Source organism: Schistocerca cancellata, chromosome 7 (assembly GCF_023864275.1).
Source record: "Schistocerca cancellata isolate TAMUIC-IGC-003103 chromosome 7, iqSchCanc2.1, whole genome shotgun sequence".
Classification (NCBI taxonomy): Eukaryota; Metazoa; Arthropoda; class Insecta; order Orthoptera; family Acrididae; genus Schistocerca; species Schistocerca cancellata.
In genome coordinates, this window is record NC_064632.1 from 401,144,764 (window position 1) to 401,169,005 (window position 24,242).

The window sequence follows — 24,242 nt, forward strand, 5'->3', positions numbered from 1 at the left end:
CGTCGTTTTTATCATCTGGTGACTTTACAAGACGTTAAAAGTCAGCATGATCTGCAAACAATCTAGGACGGCTACTCAGATTGTCTCCTATATCGTTAATATAGATCAGGAACATTAGAGGGCCTATAACACTTCCTTGGGGAACGCCGGATATTACTTCTGTTTTACTCGATGACTTTCCGTCTATTACTACGAACTGTGATCTTTCTGACAGCAAATCACGAATCCAGTCGCACAACTGAGGCGATACTCCGTAGGCACGCAGTTTGGTTAGAAGACGCTTGTGAGGAACGGTGTCGAAAACCTTCTGGAAATCTAAAAATATGGAATCGATTGGACATCCCCTGTCGATAGCACTTATTACTTCATGAGTATAAAGAGCTAGTTGTGTTTCACGAGAAAGACATTTTCTGAATCCGTGCTGTGTGTCAATAAATCGTTTTCTTCGAGGTACTTCATAATGTTCGAATACAGTATATGTTCCAAAACCCTACTGCAAATCGACATTAGTGATATAGGCCTGTAATTCAGCCGATTACTCCTACTTCCCTTTTTGGGTATTGTTGTGACTAGAGCAATTTTTCCAGTCTTTAGGTACGGATCTTTCTGTGAGCGAGTGGTTGTATATAATTGCTAAATATGGAGCTATTTTATGAGCATACCGAACTCCCTGGAGAGGTTACGACTTGACACCACCCGGCAGCCATTAGGTCGCCATATCAGGGAGGAGGGCAGGAATGCGACACAGAAGGAGGGCACGACAATTAGCGCCGAGGTCGGTCAGCGGACGAGGAGAAACGGGGCCCACACTATATGCTGGCGTTCACGCGACCACCCACAGCTGAGTCCTTTAATCCACACTCGAAGCGGTAGGAGGGTCGGTAAAAAATTTATGTTTGTTAGAGGACCTACTCAGATTACACGCTTCACCGTCCTTTTCATATGCATCTGCAGCTGTACTTCGCAAGTCACCTTATCGTGTGTGGCGGACGGTCGACTGTAATTTCCTTCCTTCCTTATGCCCTTAGAATCCTATCATCAGTATGTAACATGCAATGTCTTTTAGTTACATATTATTCATATGTACACTCAATTCTTAGCCATGGAATTCTTTTTGGGGGAACAAATGCACAAAATATGAACATAATTTTCAAACTCCAGAAAAGACCCATAAGAATTATAACGAGTCGAGCTCATTGTAAAGATCTGTTCAGAACACTGGGGATTTTAACTGCTGCATGTGAATATATTTACTAGTCAGTTGTTCACATCAAAAATAACTTTGGTAATTACTGCACTAACAGCTCTGTCCATGACCATGCAACAAGAGAGAGACTCAACTTACATTCACCAAGAAAAAATGAACATAAAACTCAAAAACAGCATCTTCTACCGAGGAATAAAACTCTACAGTAAATTACCAAAAGAGATTAAAGAAATTGCCAAAATACACTTACTTAAAAAGGCAGCTAAAAAGTACCTGTTGTGCAATACATTTTGTACATTGAACGATTACTTAGGTAAAACAAAGTAGGGGTCTGATAAAAAATATTATACAAATAAATAATAATAATAATAATGATTATAAAATACGCAACATTCCACATAACATTTTACTTTGTTTTTTTCCTTCTTTTTTTCCTTTCTAGAAATACTTAACCCCAAGCTATGCATAGCACAGTACTAACACCTCTTCCTCTTTCTGAGCTCAACATCTCACTCATTATGGAGGGAAGCTGACTCAGTTTTTCAGGATAGCAAATGGGAAGTTGCGGTACAGAAAATGGCCCAGAGGTCACCTATGTATGTGTGTGTGTGTGTGTGTCTGTGTAGTGAATGGTTATGAAACAATGTGTGTATAGTGTGTGCAGTGACTGATAGTGAGATATGAGTGATCAATGTAGCATTACATTATTTAATAAGTTATTTGTAAAAAAAAGTATTGTATACCAGGAGTAAATGTAATGATTGTCTCTAACTAGAAGTCTATAAATATATGTGTACACGAATTAGCTTATTTTAAATTGATCTAAATTAGTAAATAATATGACTTGTCCTATACCCTGGTAAAAAGAGATCTAGAGATCTACATGTCCTATATCCTGGTAAAAAGAGGTCTAGAGATCTACGGATGAATAAAGCTACTACTACTACTACTACTACTACTACTACTAATACTCTGTTTCTTTCTCGAATACTGTGGCAAGAACTATTGTCCATTATTCTCCGTATCAGCTGTCATTTCTTTGATTCTTCGTCGTGGTCATTTTGCGAGACCTACACTACCACTTATTCAGTAAACTTGATAATTATCATCTATTCCCCTGCAGATACCATGTATGCCATATAATACCGAGGCTACGGTAGAGTAAGCGAAGGAATAGTACAGTGCAAGTGACAGTTGGTGGGCGGATTCCCTTCCTAATGCCGTCAGTCGTCTATAGCACAGAATTTGTGTATCCCATCTTTCCGCGCCTAGAGTAAGTCTCATGTTCAAATGTGAGAGCGCTTTCTAAATGTTTGCTTAGTGTGTATCTGATTCGGGATTTGGGTGCCAGCCCAATATTTACGTAATTGAGTGTGGGAAACCGCGTAAAAACTACATACAGCCTGGCAAGCTCACGAGCTCTGGTCGTCAATCCGCGGGGCGGATTCGATCCTGTCGGCTATCTGAGTGGGTTCGTATCGCTTGTTTGTATTAGCTCTAAATACTTGCACATTTGACGTGCTCAAGATACTCGCCAATAATCAGGTCATAAGATATTATTTTGGCGTGCTACTTATTTAATTTTTTAAAATATATTTGTTTGTTTGCCCTGCACAGATCAGGACCTCGGGGTCTAAACACCTATACAGCAGACAGTGTAGAAATACTTATTTTTATTTTTTATGCTATTAAACATAATACAGTCTAAGACAAAAATAAAACGACATACCACGAAGGAAATCGATGTATGTTGTAATGTTGTATGAGCCTCACTGCCCTTTTTTTAAAACTAATTTGTGCCTGATTTTATTCTGAGAAGCTCAGTAATGTATGTAAATACCGTAAATGTAAATGTGACTCAAAAAGTACTTGAAGGGAAGTGATTCGCAGCTGGACAGCAATAAACTCTTTAGCGCGCAATCCCCGCAACGATAGTAGTTGTGAATCTTCGAGTATGGACTCTAAAAAAAAAGACAATGGATTTATTAAAAAAAAGAGGAAGTATCTTGTGGAAAGATGACGTGTTGCTAGGCCGTCGCGCAGAACGTGTTGTTACATTTAATGAAAATTGATATTTTAGTGATAAAACCGAATAAAGTATGTGTAAGAGTTGCCAAACATTTATGTATACAAACTTTCTGGGACTGAAGAATAGAAATAGCTTGTTTTTGGAAAAGGGAGTGAACTTCATTGTCGTTGCCGTCTATCAATCGACGGAATTGTAAGTGTACAAAGTTCACTAAAGTACAGGAAGAGAAATGCATTTTCTATAGTTTTCATTCAATACGTAACAACCTCTCATAATTTCTTAATTACGGTAATTGGATTATATTCTTGTAGAATAGTATGGTGCTGAACTCCACTGACCAATTTTGATGTAGCAGGACGTCTAGTTTAAAGGAAGTTTGTGTGCCAAGCAATCTCCTTTTCTCACGAAAAGCACATTGCTGTTTGATCTGGCCCCTTAGGTATGATAAGCTAAAAAAACTTGGGCTCAAAGCTATCCGCAATACGGCCAAGTAACCAACAGAGTCGTACTTCAAATCTTAAAGAACAATAACTTCCTCCAAGTTATAATACGTCACCAACTGGTGCAGAAGCTGATCATTTAAGGAGGCAGCAACCAAAATTCAGGTACCAGTTACGACTTAAAGTAAAATCTCAATCAAAATCAATCTCTCTCTCCAAACACACATATAAATATTCATATTATTAAGATAAAAGTCATTTTATATTGGCGCCCAATTGGGTGTGGGAAACTGCGTAAAAACCACATACAGTCTGGCAAGCTCACGAGCTCAGGTCGTTAATCCGCGGGGCGGATTCGATCCGATCGGCTGTCTGGGTGGGTCCATATCGCTTGTTAGTATTAGCCCTAAATACTTGCACATTTGACGTGCTCAAGACACTCACCAATAATCAAGTAATAAGATATTATTTCGGCGTGCTAATTATTTAATTTTGTTTATTTATTTGTTTTGTTTGGCCTCCCCAGATCAGGACCTTAAGGGCCTTCGTTATATAAAACTAAACATCTATGCAGCAGACAGTGTAGAAATACTTATTTTTTATGCTATTAAATATAATACACTCTAAGACAAAAATAAAACGACGCACCACGAAGGAAATAGGTGGATTTGATGTACATGTACAGACAAACCTATCATTATAATTTCAGAAAAACAGAACGATATATTGAAGGGAAAGAGATTCACAAAATGGGGCAAGTCAGTAATGCTTGCTTACACTCCGGCCCTTATGCAAGCAGTTATTCGGCTTGGCATTGATTGACAGAATTGTTGGATGTCCTCCTGAGGGGTATCGTGCCAAATGATGACCAAATGGCGTGTTAAATCGTCAAAATCCCAAGCTGGTTGGAGGCTCCTGCCCATAACGCCCCAAATGTTCTCAATTTGGGGGAGATCCGGCGACCTTGCTGCCGAGGTAGGGTTTGGAGATCGTGAAGACAAGCAGTAGAAACTCTCGCCGTTTGCGGACTGCCATTACATGCTGAGATGTAAGCCCAGGATGGCTTGCCATAAAGGGCAAAAAAACAGGGCGTAGAATATCGTCGACGTACTGCTGTGGTGTAAGGTTGCCACAGATGACAACCAAAGAGGTCCTGCTATGAAATTAAATGGCACTCCAGACCATCACTCGTAGTTTGTCGGACCGCGTGTTGGCCGACAGTTGGACAGGCATCCCACCGCTGCCCGGGGCGTCTCTGGACACACATTCTCTGTTCATCGTGGCTCAAATCTAAGCGGTACTCACCACTGAAGGCAAATGAGATTCCAGGCCGAAGACGTCTATTCTTGTTCTTTTCACCTCTCGAATTTTTATCTCAAATATTTCCAGCAATGTATTTCTTAGTGGTATTCTACTTTTAAGTGACTTCTGAACTTCTCCTAACGTGTTCCTATTTATTTTCGGCATATGTGACTGTGCTCTTTCAAAATTTCTCTTTCTTCCATTTCTCGACATCCAATTTCTTTATCTGTTGCCTTTTCTTACTAGACTTTAACCTTGTCCAAATGTCTGCTGCGAGTAAACTATGATCTTTATCAGCATTTGCACCTGGAAAGGTTTTTGCCACCCTAATGCCATTTTTGAATCTCTGATTGAGTCTTTGCAAACTCATATGTCCACTTCAATCAGTCATTTTGTCATCTTCAATAAGTTTACTTTCCCAACTGCCCAATGCTTTTTCACCGAGCGAGGTGGCGCAGTGGTTAGACACTGGACTCGCATTCTGGAGGACGACGGTTCAATCACGCGTCCGACCATCCTGATTTAGGTTTTCCGTGATTTCCCTAAATGACTTCAGGCAAATGCCGGGATGGTTCCTCTGAAAGGGCACGGCCAACTTCCTTCTCCATCCTTCCCTAATCCGATGAGACCGATGACCACGCTGTCTGGTCTCCTTCCCCAAACCAACCAATCAACCAATGCTTTTTCATTCAATCTGATCTTTTTTTCATATGTACATACACTTCGTATTGCATGTCGTGTGTCTGTTTTTTGTTTAAATCTTGCCTCAAATTTTTCAGTTTCTTTAAATTTTCTGTTTTGTTTTGTGAATCGTACAGGGGTAACTCTAGCACTTTCGTATCCTCCCTGATTTCCTTTATCCGTCCTGCATGTTGCTTCATGTTCCAAAATTTCTCTATAATTTTTCTCCCCAGTCATATTGATTATAACAAAGACTATTTGAGACAAGTATCTAACAATATCACCTGGAGCTTTCCGTGTGTATTATCTTCATTCATGCTGCATAAACCAAGTATTAGCAATCCAGTACTAGAAAAAATTACGGAGAGTGAAATAGAAAATAAAATAAAAAACAAACGAGAAGAAACTAAAACATTTCTAACCCTTTGGGCAACGATATCGAGATTTGAGATTATGGAGTGTTTTGGCTCAACAGGAAGTAAAGGAAGGAATGCCATTATTTAAAGCGATAAGCAGGTTGGTTTATTTTTGAAACTAGAAATTGGTAAGTTTTCTTTGATGATTGATGGGACGGTTAATTTAAAATGAGAGGTTGAATTACGATATCCTGCAAATTCGTTGATGTTCGAATGCTACATTTAAGTATAAATATTTAGCACTAAGGCTATGAAGCTATCGATAAACCAGAGAAAATATGTGCCAAACTCGCCTTCGGAATGTGTTCAAGCAGGACAATTACAGATTTCATCATTTCTCCAGAACTAAGTTGGTTTTATGCAGCACAATTTTCATGAGAGACTGTGTACATTCATTTTTCTGTGCGCTTGTTAACTTTTAAGTTACTTTACTTGGGAATGTATTCCCATAGGCCATTATTGAATGATATGAAGCAAAATACGGTGTCATATTGGTCTGTATATTTCCTAAACTTGCAATGACATGAAGTTCAAACATAATTTTACGATTTGTTGTCACGCTCTTTGTCTGTTACAACTGATTGTTTTAGTCGTATCATGTAACGATTCGGCTTGTAAAGACTTATTTAAAGAACAGTGGTTTGCCTCTGGTATTGCATGAACTTTATTTCGTTGCGCCACGTCCGGTTACGAGTATTTTCTACACATGTAGTGATGATTTAAATTAAATAGAAATGTTTAATTTTGATGATATACATTGGGGTTCAAGTACTCAGTGTGTCGGTGTGAATAGTTGCAAGGTAGAATCTTATGTAGATAGGTTGAGTCTTACAGTGAATAACGATCGTAAATTGTGTTACCCTTTCCGTTTCCAGTACAAATGACACTTTTAACCATGAAGTGCGTCACTCCAATGCAGTATATCCAGTACGGTTTTGAACCAAAGTCGAACAGCTTACTAGGTAAATTAAGCTCCCTTCTCGATCGTTATTCAAAGAGAAAACCAGTTATTTTAAGATCTTATTTCACAGCTTTCCCTGTTAATAGGTTAATCGAGTGTACTTTACTGCAAATGTGCGCCAGTCACTCGAAACATAAACATCATAAAATACGGAGAGAATATTCGAAGCTGATCATGGTATAACAAAATGAAGTTAATTCAACACGTGTGACTTGTTCCTGATATTTCAACACAATTTGCATTTCCGCCCTGTTGTGATGTTCCTTTGCTCACTTAACGGTAAATTATTGTTAGTTCTTTTTGAGTGTCTAATTTAAGGTCATTTGTGTGAAAAACAATACTGGACCTAAAACTGCACCTTGTGGAACACCGTAATAATTTATAGGCCTTAGAAAATGCAGTTCTACCTTCTAATTGGTTCATTTGTGAGGAGAATAAGGTGAACTTGATAGTCGTATGGTGGTAGGTAAAGCACAGTGCCTTGCAGAATGCAAACGTAGTTTTGAATCGGCACTGTCGTTACAGAGAGAGGGAAGGGCGAGAGGTTTTTATTAAGTCCTTTGTCGTGCCGCCGATCCCAGAGCGGCAGGCGCTGTTGCAACACCTCTCTCTCGCCTTCACGTTGTTACTCTGCACAGCGGCGCGCGTTTCCGGCGTCCCGTCGCGGTGCGTACGGTGCGTGCAATCCAGCGCGGCCCCCCTCCACCTCGCCACTCCTGCGCGTCTTTCCCCCTCCACGCCGCGACACGTCATCCGTGTCACACGCGCCTCCTTCCACTGCCAGGAGGGGGGGACGAAAGAGCTTGGCGGCTCCCTCGCCAGTCAGCGAGTAACCGCGGACGGAGTGAAACGATTGTGTGCAAGTTTGTTCGTGTGCTGTGCGTTTGGAGGCAATTAACACTTCACTGTGATTGTTACTAGTATGAAGTAGCGCAGCTGCCCGCACCTAGAAGTGTCCTACGACTGGAAAATATTGGTGGATTGCGTCCTTGTTCCTGATTTAGGCAGTGCTGTTATTTCAGGTGAGACAGCGTCATGTTGTTAGTCCGTAGTCGGCCACTAGCATTGTAAAAGATAATGTCGCGCCGCAAGCTATCGCTGGTACATAATCTGTTACGACAGAGATAAAGGTTATTGCATGAAATTATCGCATTGTGGTAGTCGGGTATTTTGTTCATCATCGAGTGAAAACATGTCTCGTCCTTGCTTCTACTCGCCCGTATGCCTCAGTAGTTGTCGCATTAGTATTAAAAGTACTTCTTGTATGCCACAAACATCTCATTTTTCGCGCATCCATCATACTGAATCAATGTCCCATTATTTCGCCACAGCAATTTAGAATTTCTAAACGATTTCTGTGCCACCTTTTTGTCAGACGAAGCGTCGTTTTGTTGATCCCTTGTGCCTTCATTGAAGGAATACTGTTGCTGACTGAACCGTTGAACGACGCGAGCAAATTATTCCGCTCCATCGCAAGCGCTGCACTGTTATCGATGAGGTGTGAATATGTTTGTAGGCGGTATTACAAAGTTAGTGATACCTGCGATGACTCGCAGTTGCTTTTGGTGGTGGCTCGCAGAATGGCGCTACCTGGGAGTGTACAGAGATGGTAGGTAGTCCTCGTCTTGGACGCTGGCCAGCTTTGGGCGTGGTTTCACACTGTCTGTCCCGGCAAATGCTGAGGTGGTTGATCCCTCGCACCTTCAAAGCACTTCGAACTCTCAGGGAAGATATTACGCCATTCACCGGGTGGGGACACTTTCACTACATGACGAGAAGCGGTTTTCTTCAGCTATTACGAGCAAAAACTAACAGTATAAGGTGTGCAGAAGAGTAAGGACTAATAGGGTGAAGCTGAAGTTCTATTAAAAAGAGCGAGATTTTACCAAATACCAATTTATCTGAGTTGAACGCAGGTATGGTTCCTATAATTATGCAACTATCAGATTCGATAGGTGAGGCAGAGCATCTTAACATTAATATTCCAAGTATCCCTATTGTGTTAAATACGGTATGTTGCATGACCACTGGTTTACGCCCGTCAGACTTCTAGTTTTGTTATGGAGCTTTCGTAAGTGCGTCGTAATGACGTTAATGGTTGTGTGCGTACGTGGGTACAGTCTGTATTGGTGTATTTCCTAAGTTTTCTGATCGGCGTGGAGATACGTCTCGTAAATGAAGCACCGGGGAATTGCACGTCCAGTGAACACGCAAATTCATTTTGGCTATTACGAAAACTGGGTATTCGCCTGCAGACCTATAGATTTGGCGTATATTTGTCACTGCAGACTGTAATACTCAGTATCGTATATTGCAGTGACAGTAAGTAGCCTGCTGAAGCGATGCACACAACGACTACAGGCAACTGATAACAGGGCGTGAGCACTAATTGTTTCGAGTAAATAGAGAAGAATGCTGTTGTAATTGGATACCTGTTCTTTACACGCATTACACAGGATTTCCAACATTTGGTCAAGTAATGGTGATAATGTTCCCAACGTAGGTAAACGATATTTTTCAGCACTTGTGCGAATTTGCTTGCAAACAATAAACCTGTTTAGCTCTTAGGACAGGACTACGGACGGTGTTGCAGCGGTTCTCGCAGCGTGAGCAAGAATGAGAAACGGGAGACTGGGAAATTATGGATTTGTATAATATTAGCAGCTGAATTCACGAAAGTTATTTTGGATTTTCACTCGGCTCTGTGACTTTATGTTTTTAATTATTCGATGTAGGCATTACCTGTATTCCTTAAATCGCAGTATTTCTGTGGGTGGAAGGTGAAGGCGTCATATATAGGTATGCGGAGCCGCATATCGATTTTGAGTTTCTTCTTTTCCTTTATATTTGCGGAAACAATACTGTTTTCGCGAAATAATGAGCATTGCAGTATATTAAACATTCAGTTTTTTTCTGACATAAATACTAAATTGAAGCGTGTGCTTCATTTGTCATCAGCCTTGTGCTGCTGCTTCTTCTCTCTCTCTCTCTCTCTCTCTCTCTCTCTCTCTCTCTCTCTTTTCTTCTGTAGACAAGTTCCCACGAAAAGCGTGCCGACCGTAATGCGTTTAAGCTTAAATGGGATTAATGTTATAGAATAAGGCGAGATAGATGTGTGATGCTATACATTTTCAATACAATAATGTCAGCTGTTCTTAAAATACAATTAGGTGTTGTATTCTATATGAAAAGAATAAAACTGTCCGTGGTCACTGATGTGGGATCACTGTGAGAAGTAGTATAGCTTATACCAAAAACAATTTTCCCTCGAAATTCTCAAATCCTAGTCCACGACTTTACCGTACGCCCAATGGATGAAATTACCAATTGATTATAATCAAAAGGATGTGTGCTAAAAGGTATCTTTAGTATCGTTTTTTTTTTTTTTTAATTTTTTTCAGAAGACTGCCGAAATGTGTAACGATTTTTCTCCCAATGACAAGCTACCGTTTTGTAAATTCGTAACCCGCAATCACCTCCTCTTCTAAGCTCAGACATAGATAGGAGTTCCCCAAGTGCTATTCATCGCAGTGTTAGGAACCGGCTCCGTCTCAGTTTCTGGAACAACCGCTGGAGGACGGAGCGAGTTCTTAGCGCAAGGACTGAAAGGGGCGTTGGCTGTGTGAGAAAAGTGGTAATATTCGGTGGACACGCTACTATCCGATGGGTGGCCTGCAACCACTCGTTGCACTGTGGTAGAGGATTTGTTTGTGCGTGCTTCGGTGGGTACCTCAGGACTGGTGACAACAAGTAGGGCGTGGTTTGATGATTCATGCTGAAGGCACGATTGCAGGAGAAACCACACGTGACCGACCCTACCCTAGCGGGAGCTTCAATTTTTTCGTGGAACGTAATGCATTGTTTCTGGCTTGGCGGACTTCGTGTTTGTATGAGCCGCCTGCTAATTCAACGATCTTCGTTGCTATCAGCAGCCACTGTCGTACCGAGAGGGTGGTGAGATAAGCCAACGCACAGGGCGCAGGCCCAGAAGGAACGCAAAAATTAACCGAAAAAGAAGACGAGAAAGAGAGACAGTTTAAGAACTAATGGGGGAGGGGTGCGTGATTTCTCCAACCCATCGTTTCATAGCTTTTGTCTGCGAGAAGAAGCCTTCCCTCGTGGGAGAGGAGGAGATTAGTGTTTAAACGCCCCGTCAACGACGAGGTCATTAGAGACGGAGCACAAGCCCGGATAACGGGAGGATGGAAAAGGAAAACGGCTGCGCCCTTTAGAATGAACCGTCCCATCATTTTCTTTAAGCGGCTCCGGGAAATCGCGGGAAACCTAAATCTGGATAGACTTCCCTCGCCCCGTCACGTTAAACGAACGCTGTTGTTACGCTGACATATCCTCCAAGTAGCCCAATAATTAAATAGATACTATCGAACGGACGTCCATCGCAAACATGGTTTATATGGCACAATGCACTCAGTTCACAATGCACAGCTCGCTCACGTTCAACAATGGAGTTGCCTGTGCTACTTTTCGCTACGGTAATATTGTAGGATCTCAATGATCGGCTTGCAGGTAACGAAGTAAAATTATGCTGTTTGTCGACTGAAGACTACTAATAATGCATGAGAAGGGGACAAATTCTACTTTTTTATACCTTCGTTAATAAAAGCCATATACAATTTGTAATTTGCTACAGTGAAACATTTAATTTGTCGTGTGCGATGGTTTTCATCAATATAGTCCGCTTCACTACGATTTTTCAATAAAGCTTCAATTTCATTAAACCTGCAGACAAGATTGTATAATTTTTATTAAACCTGTCTAGAAAGCTCAAAGTTGTTGTTGCCTTCAGTCCTGAGATTGGTTTGATGCAGCTCTCCATGCTACTATATCCTGTGCAAGCTTCTTCATCTCGCAGCACCTACTGCAACCTACATCCTTCTGAATCTGCCTGGTGTATTCATCTCTTGGTATCCCTCTACGATTTTTACGCTCTACGCTGCCCTCCAATACTAAATTGGTGATCCCTTGATGCCTCAGAACATGTCCTACCAACCGATCCCTTCTTCTAGTCAAGTTGTGCCACAAACTTCCCTTCTCCCCAATCCTATTCAACACCTCCTCATTAGTTATGTGATCTACCCATCTAATCTTCAGAATTCTTCTGTAGCACCAAATTTCGAAAGCTTCTATTCTTTTCTTGTCTAAACTGTTTATCGTCCATGTTTCACTTCCATACATGGCTACACTCCATACAAATACTTTCAGAAACGACTTCCTGACACTTAAATCTTTACTCGATGTTAACAAATTTCTCTTCTTCAGAAACGCTTTCCTTGCCACTGCCAGTCTACATTTATATCCTCTCTACTTCGACCATCATCAGTTATTTTGCTCCCCAAATAGCAAAACTCCTTTACTACTTTAAGTGTCTCATTTCCTAATCTAATACCCTCAACATCACCCGACTTAATTCGACTACATTCCATTATCCTCGTTTTGCTTTTGTTGATCCTCCTTTCAAGACACTATCCATTCCGTTCAACTGCTCTTCCAAGTCCTTTGCTGTCTCTGACAGAATAACAATGTCATCGGCGAACCTCAAAGTTTTTATTTCTTCTCCATGGATTTTAATACCTACTCAGAATTTTTCTTTTGTTTCCTTCACTGCTCAAAGAAGCAAGTAATTTTACGGCAGAGGGCCCGATTTTGGTCTTTCTACCAGAGTCGCTTGATCTCCGCGGTACGAATCTGAAACAGCAGGTGATAGTAATCTTTGCGGCTAGACTATGGACATTAGGTTGCATGATTTGAAGATTATTATTATTATTATTATTATTATTATTATTATTTTTTACTGCCGCTGAACGTCTTTCGCCTTTGACGAAATCCACTGGCAGTATTGTGAGGCGACATGCAATGGACGAATACTTGAAAGGAGGCCTAGTACGGAAAGGCAATATGAGATGCAGTTTTTTAAATACAGTGCGTCTGTAAATGAAATCGCACAAAAGAGCGTAGTGTGACTGATTATACAGTACTGATGTTAGTTTGGGGTGGTTATCATTATACTCGTACAACCAAAGGCAGATTCAGAGAAAAGTTGCTGGAGTCTTAATAAATGTGTGTACCCCACAGGAAAGAGCAACACGGACGCGCGGATAACACTTCAATGGATTTTTTGCTTTTAAGATGAAGCTGTGTGTAAAAATAAAGAACTGGTATTGAGAGAAGACAAACCTGTTCAGATAGCTGCGTGCGTTAGCACGACGCTTCCGGAATTCAGAGAGCCGCTGGTCGAATTCACCCGACAAAGGACCGCAGCTCGTGGTCTAGTGGCTAGCGTTGCTGCTTCTGGATCACGGGGTCCCGGGTTCGATTCCCAGCCGCGTTGGGGATTTTCTCTGCCCATGGACTGTATGTTTGTGTTGTCCACATCATTTTCTCATCATCATTAGTGACAGTGGCTAGATTTGATTGTGTAAAAAATTGGACTTTGTAAAAACTGGTACTTTATACGGGCGCTGTTGACCGCGCAGTTGAGCGCCCCACAAACCAAACATCATGATCACCCGACGAGACCCGGTGTGCTGGTGAGCCTGGGTTTGGTTTTTAGGCGGGTTCCCGTATCCGAATAGGCGAATATCGGGCTGGTACCCACGTGCCGTCTCATTTAGGCTATTCGGAAAGGTTTCGAAAGCATTCTCACACTTTTGCATGGGTTAACCCTAGACGCAGATATGTGGGGCACACAAATTTCGCCCTGGGTGTGAAAGGAGTGGCTACAGGAATGGCTTACGGCCACTCCCTACCGCTAACAATAAAGAATCTAGATTAACATAGCGACCCCATGAAGATACGGGATAGGACCAGGAGAAAGAAGAATAAGACCCTGCAACAAGAGAGATTAGGGCAATGTGGTGAAGTTACGTCCAGTTACTTTCCCATTGCGCCATATTCGGATGGCTTAAAACGCAGTGTCAGATGGAGTACCCTCTGCCGTGCGTCGTTCAGTGCGTTGCGGATTTGTAGTTACATCTTGATAGGAACAAAACAGCACAATAAAAATTTATTGGTGTTTTTAAAAGTAATACAAGTAACAGAAAACAGCTTTGACACGACATTCCACATTCCCAGTTCAATATCAGTATTTTATATCCAATTAAAAAGCTTCAGATGAAGCATCCAAGACATCAAACCATATCGCAGTGTTATTTTTTTTTTTTTTTTTTTTTTTTTTTAAGCGCTGCTCCATGGTAGAAGTGACCAGATCGTATAGATATGCGCCTCGCGTTATTTTGTGTGGCAGCGAGTTCAGCGAGACCCGGATTTTTAAAATTTATTCATTGCCTTTTGGTTTCACGGCTATACAGCCAATCTTATTATATACATTTTAGTAACAGTATCCCGTTTTGACAATTATGTATGTACAACATTGAAATACATTTATAGTAGAAGAGGAAAAATGTTTATAAAATTTGTTTGTATATACTAAGCCTATCTATGTACAAGAAGCAAATTGAGTTGGAAGAAAAGAAGTAATATTTCCTATTATGCGTCCTCTTTGCCTTCTGATATACTGGGTAATTGTATCCTCCAGGCAATACGATTCTTCGTTTCGTCTCTGCCGCCTCACAGTGACTTCTTTTACGTAACTCTTGCTGTAGTCGCAGGATCGTGATTTTGCTGATTAGACATTCCTGATTCCTTGATAGCTGCGCATACGAGCTCATACACCCTGAGGCGCGCATCCAATGTTTGGTTCTGAGCGCGAGTCACATTTCCTTAACCTCTCTCTCTCTCTCTCTCTCTCTCTCTCTCTCTCTCTCTCTCTCCTCTCCATCCCCCTCTCCCTCCTTCCCCTTACCCCATCCCTCCCTTAAAACACACACAAATATAACTTGCCGTTATTTTCACTTTTGATGTGCTACAGATGCCTAAGACATTAGGAATAATACTCAAGTAAACTTCGTCCACAGGCCCTGGAAGGCCTGTCGGTACCGACCGACCACCGTGTCATCCTCTGTCAGTGGCGTCATTGGATGCGGTGTGGAGGGGCGTTGTTCAGCACACCGCTCTCCTCACCTTTGTCAGTTTTCGTGACCTGGAACTGCTGCTGCTCGGTCGGTACCTGTCGGTACCGACCGACCACCGTGTCATCCTCTGTCAGTGGCGTCATTGGATGCGGTGTGGAGGGGCGTTGTTCAGCACACCGCTCTCCTCACCTTTGTCAGTTTTCGTGACCTGGAACTGCTGCTGCTCGGTCAAGTAGCTCTAAATTTGCATCACGAGGCTGAGTGCACCTCGTTCCAGACCACCAACCAGGGGAAAACCTGGGAGAATCGATCCTTATTCCTCCGCATGACAGTCAGCCGTACTGACCGCTTAGCTTCGGAGGCGGACATTAAAAATAATAAAATATTATATACTCATACGTATCCAGCGGTCAGAAGCCTTGCAGACTACGCGTTCCTTGCACGAAATGCCTCCATTGCTCTCTGTTTTGTGCTCGACTCCTCCGGGCCTCTTCAGTTCCCAGGGCTGCCAGGTCTTCTACCCGTCGCCGCATTAGTCGTCCTGTAGGGCGTCTAGTGCCTGGTCGTTCCTCAGGTGTTTTTTTCGCCCGTCTTCTGGGATACTGACTACATGGCCTGCCCACTGGATTCTTTTGCCTTTCAGTTTCTGCAGTGTTGTTGGCTGTTACATCAAGGAAAGAAGTAATTTCCTCATTCTTCCTCCTTCACCATTCTCCTTTACTCAAGGTCGCATCCCACATCTTCCTCATTATTATTCTTTCAAATATTAATAGTTTTTTCCTTTCTCGTTTAGTCATGCTCCAGGTTTCTGAAACGTACATGACTGCTGGGCATATCACTGAGTTATATACAATATTTTCTTCTTAGTATTCGCTGATACTGACTTTGAACTGTCCGCCCCGATAGCTGAGTGGTGCCGGCACCGTAGCTCAGCGTGTTCGGTCAGAGGGCTGCGTGCTCTCTGTAATAAAAAAAAACGGAGTCAGGCAATCATCGATCAACTTGAACGGATGTCTTGTGACGTCCGCCTACGCCAAAAGGAACGAACTATATCGAACAAAAAATAAAAAAAGTGGTCAGCGTGACGGATTGCCGTCCTACGGGTCCGGGTTCGATTCCCGGCTGGGTCGGGGATTTTCTCCGCTCAGGGATTGGGTGTTGTGTTGTCTTCATCATCATTTCATCCCCATCCGGCGTCCAGGTCGCCCAATGTGGCGTCCAATGTAATAAGACCTGCACCAAGGCGGCCGGACCTGCGCCGTAAGGGGCCAATGGCGCCAAACGCTCATTTCCATTTTTTCCATTTTGAACTGAGCGTATCTCGGAGGCAGTACATGAATTTCATTCCTGCTGCTGCACTTTGCTTGATTTCCATTTCTATTCTGTTGCTACTGGTAAACGAAGATCCCCAGCCTTGAACCTCATTCTATATTTCACAAAAAATCGTAGCATAACGTCGATGAAAATGCAACTCAGAGAAATATAGCAGCTGGAGCGCATACATTTAAAAATTAGAAAAATGTGTGTCATGTAATAAGTTTAAGAGATTTATGATAGCAATACAATCGGGTGATGCTGCGGGAACTAGTTTAGGAAATGAGACGTTTAAGGAATGAACGAGTTTTGCTATTTGGGGAGCAACATAACTGATGATGGTCGAAGTAGAGAGGATATAAAATGTTGATTGGCAATGGCAAGGAAAGCGTTTCTGAAGAAGAGAAATTTGTTAACATCGAGAGTAGATTTAAGTGTCAGGAAGTCGTTTCAAAAGTATTTGTATGGAGTGTAGCCATGCATGGAAGTGAAACGTGGACGATAAATAGTTTAGACAAGAAGAGAATAGACGCTTTCGAAATGTGGTGCTACAGAAGAATGCTGAAGATTAGATGGGTAGATCACATAACTAATGAGGAGGTATTGAATAGAATTGGAAAGAAGAGAAATTTGTGGTAACAACTTGACTAGAAGAAGGGATCGGTTGGCAGGGCATATTCTGAAGCGTCAAGGGATCACCAATTTAGTATTGGACGGCAGCGTGGAGGGAGATCAAGAGATGAATACACTAAACAGCCGGCCGGTGTGGCCGAGCGGTTCTAGGCGCCTCAGTCTATAACCGCGTGATCGCTACGGTAGCAGGTTCGAATCCTGCCTCGGGCATGGATGTGTGTGATGTCCTTAGGTTAGTTAGGTTTAAGTAGCTCTAAGTTCTACGGGACTGGCCGGCCGGGCTGGCCTAGCGGTTCTAGGCGCTACAGTCTGGAACTGCGCCATCGCTACGGTCGCAGGTTCGAATAATGCCTCGGGCATGGATATGTGTGATGTCCTTACGTTAGTTATGTTTAAGTAGTTCTAAGTTCTAGGGGACTGATGACATTAGAAGTTAAGTCCCATAGTGCTCAGAGCCCAATACACTAAACAGATTTCAGAAGGATGTAGGTTGCAGTAGGTACTGGGAGATGAAGAACCTTGCACAGGACAGAGTAGCATGGAGAGCTGCATCAAACCAGTCTCTGGACTAAAGACCATAACAACAACAATGATAGCAAGACCTTCTCATAATTTTGACAGCGCCAAAACTGACACAGTACAAAATCGGAGTGTGCACACACCATTATCAGTATCTCATGTAACACTTGGATTCTGAATAGAGGTCAGCGGACCATGGCTGTGTGAACGTGTAAATGAGGGGAATGCCGTTTCCTTCAGTCGTTTCCGCCTATGTCTGGGAAGTCATGTTTTCAGTGGTTTCCTTTTTCTTAGTGAATGTTATTTTTCCACTTTTGTCTTCCGTTACTGAACTCCCTGTCAGTTCATTATGTGGACACACGAGCGATGTTGGAGATGTTGACAGCAAGGACAGTCATCGTTTGAATGTGTGCATTTACCGCTCTGGAAGCACATGAATTAAGGCTGGTCCTCAGGTAAGAAACTGAAAAGTATCATGTACCCTGATCCGAGACTTTTTATTACGCTACTTTATCCTCACGACAGTATACGTATAATTACGCTTCCCCCCGCTCCAATTGAATCCGCAGCCGTGGCTTACTTTGCGCGGAAATGCATATAAGTAACTATCTAATCCTGAGTGGTTCGTTCCGAGGCTCGTCTGTGTTTTGAAAGCAATATATGAAGACTTTCGTACCGGCTTGCTAGGCCTAACGCAAGAAAGGATTTTCTGTTGGGGTTGTCTCCTGTAGCTTTTGGAGTGTCTCTTACACCACAAGGCAGTGGTGCCGTTCTCATTTAATCCCCAGAAAGGAGGGTTGCCTCATCTGCCAGCTACGCCGTTCCGAAGTTTTCCTTCTCCGCCGTCGCTGCCATTAAGGTCTTCACCCGTAACCCTGGGCATGGGTTCAGTGTTACACCCCACGGGATTGGGTCCCCGCCTGACCTCAACCATCTTAGTACTCCGGCCTACTCAGGTGTAGGATGCCCACCCCCGCGACGTGGACGCGCCAGACAGGAATTACCCCAGTGGAGGAATTGCGAAGGGGACCCTGCCTCCCTGGAGCCGGGTTAATGATTGCGTATGGTGCCACAATCAAAGGTGCGTATAAGTAACATCATCTTCATATTTTGAGCTTTTATACTCTCGAAGCCAAGTACCACATGTCGCTATTACAGATGTCGAACGAAACGGGAAGAAATTCATGCCACCTCTTCTCAAGTTCTAGCACTGTTCTACCCCTTGGGTACAGTTATCCTCCGTCCTGAATCACCCGCAGACGGCCAGCAGGTGCACGCGACAGGTTTTTGTTTGTCGGGTTAGCAAAGGCAGGCGCGCAGCGTCGTCGAGTTTCCCGCGGAATGTGGGCCAGCAGCGGCAGCTGCGAGAGCAGGTGTCTGTGCAGGGTGGGGTGTTGGTGGGGGCGGGGGCCGGAGTGCAGGCTAGGTAGGGACTGCACGCCGTTCCGCCACACTGCCTCGCTGGAGGCCGGGCTGCCACTGCGCAACTTCAGCTCTGCCGGTGCGTCCGGGCAGTTGTGTTGGCAGCGTGAAGAAAAACAGCGTGCATCTACCCACCATCGCATTCGGAGCCCAGTAAGAGTTGGTATTTTTTTCATATTGTCACTGTAGTAAAAAACACGTGGACTGAAGTAAGCTGGGAGCGTCAAACACTCTAATAAGTCATGTTGAAAGAGCTGCGAAATAGTTTCACAGTCTACGACTATACTTTGACGTCAGCTGTTCGCGACCGGTACTCGAACTCGGATTTCCCACTTACAGCGAGCGGCCACCTTAACAACTTTGGCTACCCGAGCACACCTCCCTCCAGGTGGCTATCCCAGCACACCTCCAGGACCGATGCAAGCTTACATTGTGATCTCTTCTCAGTTTTGGTTATTGATAACTTGATACCAGTGTCTGAGTTTCATTTGTACAGCACTGAAGATGATCACTATGTGATCGAAAATCGATTCTGCTATCAATAAAACATTAATATTACGGCCAACGCCGACCTTCCTGTTAATTTAACATATATGGTCGTTGTGCACACAGCACTCCATGGAGTCGCCTATCAAACTTACATATGCCACGGAGTCGACAACTCATGCTCGCACCATTCGTGGTTCCCGCAGAGGGAGGCAAATATTATATCGGAGCCAGTTCAGCCCGTCGAGGCATGGATACATCATGGGTGGCTACAATCCTGTGCTCGGCCTTACTTCATAATGTTTACCCCGCTGTAATCTTCAGTGACAGTGTCTTGCATGCATGTCTAAAGGATATATTATTATGATGGTATAGACACTGTATTAACAGACATTGTATCCATCAGTGTTGAAAGACGACGAAGTGCCGTTCGGAAAGTAAATAAATGAATAAAACTACTTATCGATTGTTTTAGAGCTGTATTTCGTGCTCTTTACAGAAGTTGATACCTGTATGCGAAGTGAAATGGCAGCTCGCTTTCATTTACAAGCAACACTTAGATAGCTGGCAAATGGAAACCTCTTTAGTACCACTAAAGTATGCTTACTGCGTTTATACACTGACGACCCAAAGAAACTGGCACACCTGCCTAATATCGTATAGGGCTCCCGCGAGCACAGTGTCTGAAGTAGTACTGGAGGGAATTGACACCATGAAACCTGCAGGGCTGTCCATAAATCCGTAAGAGTACGACATGAGATCTCTTCTGAACAGCACGCTGCAAAGCCTCCCAGATATGCTCAGTAACGTTCATGTCTGGGGAGTTTGGTGGTCAACGGAAGTGTTTAAACTCAAAAGAGTGTTCCTGGAGCCACTCGGTAGCAATGCTGGGCGTGTACGGTGTCGCGTTGTCCTGCTGGAATTGCAGATGTCCGTCGGAATGCACAATGGACATGAATGGATGCAGGTGATCAGACAGGATGCTTACGTACGTGGCACCTGTCAGTCGTATCTAAACGTACCAGTGGGCCCATGTCACTTCAACTGCACGCTTCCCACGCCACAGAGCCTCCACCAGCTTGAACAGTCCTCTCTGACATGCAGGGTCCATGGATTCCATACCCGTACACGTCCACGTCCATCCGCTTGATAAAATTTGAAACGAGACTTCCGACCAGGCAGCATGTTTCCAGTCATCAACAGTCCAATGTTTATAACCTGCCATTGTAGCAGCAGTAACCGATCTAACAACTTTTCCAGACACTTGTTGTCTTATATAGGCGTTGCCGACCGCAGCGCAGTGTGTATTATACATGTTTATATAATATACGTATTAAAATGTACGTATATTAAAGATGTAGGTACCTAAAAACAGTCCGCAGCTCGTGATCGTGTGGTAGCGTTCTCCCTTCCCACTCCCGGGTTCCCGGGTTCGATTCCCGGCGGGGGCAGGGATTGTCTCTGCCTCGTGATGACTGGGTGTTGTGCGATGTCCTTAGGTTAGTTAGGTTTAAGTAGTTCTAAGTTCCAGGGGTCTGATGACCATAGATGTTAAGTCCCATAGTGCTCAGAGCCATTTGAACCATTTTTGAACCTAAAAACACGCCCGCACTAGAATTCAACATTGTGGCAAAGTTTGAAAGTAATCGGTCAAGAAGTTTCGTAGATTAACTATTCTGAACAAACCTACTTTAACGTTTTTATAACGTTCCCCTTTTGTTACAAATATATTAAATATACACCAGGTGGCTTTCCATTAGATATATAAAAACACTTGAGTATTAGAATGCAGTGTTGTGCCAGAATTTCAAAGCAATTCGCGAAGAACATTCAGAGATTTGAGATTTCGAAGAAATGTACTTATATAGAAATTGTAAGTGTTCCTAATCGCATATCTCTGAAAGTTTGTGACCGATTGCTTAAAAATTTTTACACAACGTCACGTTGAAATACGCATGTGTTTTTGTATGCCTATTTTTAATATATGTAAGATATAATTGGCTACGGCTCGGAGCACTATGCGACTTAACTTCTGAGGTCATCAGTCGCCTAGAACTTAGAACTAATTAAACCTAACTAACCTAAGGACATCACACACATCCATGCCCGAGGCAGGATTCGACTCTGCGACAGGAGCGGTCGCTCGGCTAAGATATAATTCTTCATAAATTTAATAATAGCGAAACGTTACAAACAATCTCAAACATATATATATATATATATATATATATATATATATATATATATATATATACAAACAATGTATCAGAAAGCAACATGGTGCCATAATTTCAAAGTAATCAGTCTAGAACTGTCGGAGGTACACGGTTTTGAACAAACGAACATTTACATTTTTATTTATATAAATAAGTGATTATAAAGAATTGCTAAAGACTAGAACGAGATAACTATTAGAAGGTTTTAGAACATTCTCCCGCTTTACTAAGTATGCTGAAGCCGAAGCCCATTTTTCCATTGATGCTAACTTTTCACGTAAAGGAACAAACGTTTCAAGATGTGGGCTGTCCAACGAACAAAAGCAGATCCATATAGCGGCAGCTGCCGATGCTGTACTATGATAGCGGGCTGAAGCTATACGACGGTGTTGGGGAAGGTGCGTGTGGCCAGTAAGTTAAACGTGTCTTAACATTTCTGACTTTCAGGCCAGCTACATGAAAGGAGCCAATGGAGTGTTTCCATAGGCCAGTTCACTGACAGTTATAGTGGTGGTGGTGGTGGTGGTGGTGGTGGTGGTGGTGGCGAAGTGTGAACAAATTTTCGTTGCCTTTGGAAACGGATCCTTGGTGGTTAAACGCCTCATTGAGTCGTCGGTGCACCCAACGCCTTACATGATTTGAAAAGATGCAGAATTGAGTCTCATCGGACAACACTACACTTCTCCTTTCCGCTACTGTCCATTTTACATTTACGCCGATACTCCGCAATCCACCTTATGGCGCATGGCAGAGGGAACCCTGTATCATTGCTAGTCATAGTACACACCAATAAAGCGAGGGGAAAATCTACTGTCTGTATGGCTCCGTATGAGTCCTAATTTCTCGCGCAGTGTATATTGGCAGCATTAAATCATTCGGCCGTCAGCTTCAGATGCCGGTTCTCTAGATTTTCTCAATGGTGTTCCTTGAAAACAACGTCGCCATCCCTCCATAGATTCCCATTTGAGTTCCCGAAGCATCTCCGTGACAATTTTGTTGTAACAAATCTAGCAGTTCGTCTTTGAATATCTTCTGTATCTTCCTTTAATCCAACTCGGCACGTATCCCAAACACTAGATCAGTACACAAGAACTGGCATCACCAGTGTTCTATAAGTGGGCTCCGTTACAAGTGAACCACACTTCCCAGGAATTCTCCCAACAAACCGAAGTCGAACATTCGCCTTACTTACCACAATCATCAGATGCTGGTTTCATTCCTTATCGCTTTGCAACGTTCCGCCCATATATTGAAACGACGTGACTGTGTCAAGCAGGACACTACTGATGCTGTATCCGAACATTACGCGTTTGTTTTTCCTAATCATCCTGATTATCTGAGATTTTTCTACATTTAGAGTTAGCTGCCACTCATCACACCAACTAGAAATTTTGTCCACGTCATCTTGTATGCTCTTACAGTCACTTTCCTTCGACTCTTACCGTTCACTACAGCATCATCAGCAAAGAATCACAGATTGCTGCTCACCCTGTCCGCCAAATCATTTATGTATATAGAGAATAATAGCGGACCAACACACACAACCTGGGGCGCTCCTGATGACATCTTTGTCTCTGATGAACACTCGCCGTCGAGGACAGCGTACTGGGTCCTATAATTTAAGGAGTCTTCTGTGTTGTTTGAAGACGTGCAAGCCGTAGCCGCTGTGGGCAATGGCCTTTTGCGAGATAACAGACACCAAACGCCCTTTACATGTATTTCGTGTACCAATGTGCGCTCGGGAAGTGGTTGGGAGGGACCTGTATTTACTGAAAGAATAATTTCCTGTCCAATTTGAAACAAGTTATCTTCCACAAAGTGTGTCAATCGTCTGCTGTCTCTGCAGTTTAGTCTCTTTTTGAGACCACTTAGGCGTGTGGATGCGAGTGGTACGATATTCCTTGTAGATACATAGGATAGGCCCCGTTCGCATACCTATATATGGTGTAACTTCATTCACGTTGTGGACACGGGCACGTCCAGACATACCAATATTACACCAGCTACAGCTCTGTCAAAGCGAACAGCAGAAGTGACTATTGCTTTGTCCATTGAGCTTATGTCTGTTTTTAATCCAACTTTATAAGGGTCGCAGACAGGCGAAGAATGCTCAAGAATTGGTCCAACACGGGTTTTGTTTCCAATTTTCGTGCCCGAATCACATTACTGCAGGATTATGCCAGTAAATATGAGTCTTAACATCTGCTGTAATCATGGCTAAATTTATTTGGTCGCCCTTTCTTAAACTATGCGCACCTGAAATAATGAGGTCTAACGTGGCTGCTGCATGAAATCGCAAAATACACTATTCCGGGAGTTAGTGTTGATGGCAAGGGCGTCCTGAGAAATTTTCCCAAGAGGGAGTTGTTGTTCTTGTTGTTGTGGTCTTCAGTCCTGAGATTGGTTTGATGCAGCTCTCCATGCTACTCTATCCTGTGCAAGCTTCTTCATCTCCCAGTACCTACTGCAACCTACATCCTTCTGGAACTGCTTAGTGTATTCATCTCTTGGTCTCCCCCTACGATTTTTACCCTCCACGCTGCCCTCCAATACTAAATTGGTGATCCCTTGATGCCTCAGAACATGTCCTACCAACCGATCCCTTCTTCTGGTCAAGTTGTGCCA

General features: G+C 43.1%; 1 protein-coding gene across 4 annotated transcripts in view; it reads left to right on the plus strand.

Annotated features, from left to right (window-relative positions):
- Positions 1-24,242, plus strand: part of LOC126092210 (mesocentin-like) — a 619,468-nt gene that overhangs the window by 345,330 nt on the left and 249,896 nt on the right. The window contains exon 1 of one of the 4 annotated variants that reach the window (XM_049907702.1): positions 7,846-8,058. The exons of the other annotated variants lie outside the window; for them this stretch is intronic. The gene's annotated coding sequence lies outside the window, so the exon portion shown is untranslated. Of the gene's footprint in view, positions 1-7,845; positions 8,059-24,242 lie in introns of those variants that run through there. 4 annotated transcript variants of the gene reach the window in all.